Below are 855 nucleotides of genomic sequence, written 5' to 3'. Positions count from 1 at the left end.
TATCTAGCCTAAATCTACCCTCTGCCAGCTTGTGACCATTATTCCTGGTCACTCCTGGCAGTGCTCAGGGGAACAGGGACTTCCCCAGTGCCTGCTGGTCCCCCCTGACTAGTTTGTAACAGGCCACTAGATCCCCCTCAGCCTTCTCTTCTGGAGACTGAACAGGTTCAGGTCCCATAGCCTCTCCTCATAAGGCCTCCCCTGCTGCCCCCTGATCATACGTCTTGAGTCTCTCTCATGGGGTGCTTCAACTTGAAAAGGGTTGAGAACCACTGTACTAGAGGAATTGCCCTGCCCAAAGCCCTGACTTTCAGAACACTGTATCTGCATTTACGCACATCCTGCTGGTCTAATAATAAATAAACAGACTGCTTATCAGCCGGTTGAATCACTGGCTAAAGCCTGAATGGGCTCAGTGCCACTGTAGATACAAACAGAACGAAATGGTTCAAGGAATCATTCTTGTGTTCTTCAAGACAGCGGTGACTTTGCAAAAAGTCCCAGAATGCCCTTTTCTTGAGACTTATGGCTGGGAATTATGCAATAGGTACCCATAAGGCTTTACAATGGAAATCAATTAAGACACTGCTAATATAGACCATGGGAACTTAGCACGGCTGTAACAGAGACAGTGAGCCATCTACACGAGACATTTACTACAGAGTCGACTAATTAGCTCCACAATAAATGTCTAACGTCTACACATGCAGGGCTATTAGGCTGGAGTAAACTAATAAACTCTGCAGCAGGATACTACTTGTGAATACAAGCGCTATCCTGCTGTGGAATTTTTTACTTTGCAACATTGCATTTATAGATGCAGATGCAGCTGGCTGGGGCACGAGAGTGCTTCAG

At 46.5% G+C, this 855-nt stretch overlaps 1 protein-coding gene across 5 annotated transcripts in view; it reads left to right on the top strand.

Moving 5' to 3' along the window:
• Positions 1-855, top strand: part of PSD (pleckstrin and Sec7 domain containing) — a 140,194-nt gene that overhangs the window by 73,841 nt on the left and 65,498 nt on the right. The gene's annotated exons all lie outside the window — the stretch shown is intronic.

This window comes from Gavialis gangeticus, unplaced genomic scaffold (genome assembly GCF_001723915.1).
Source record: "Gavialis gangeticus isolate Ggan-Ray unplaced genomic scaffold, GavGan_comp1, whole genome shotgun sequence".
NCBI classification, from domain to species: Eukaryota; Metazoa; Chordata; order Crocodylia; family Gavialidae; genus Gavialis; species Gavialis gangeticus.
This window is presented reverse-complemented; position numbering and strand designations above follow the sequence as displayed.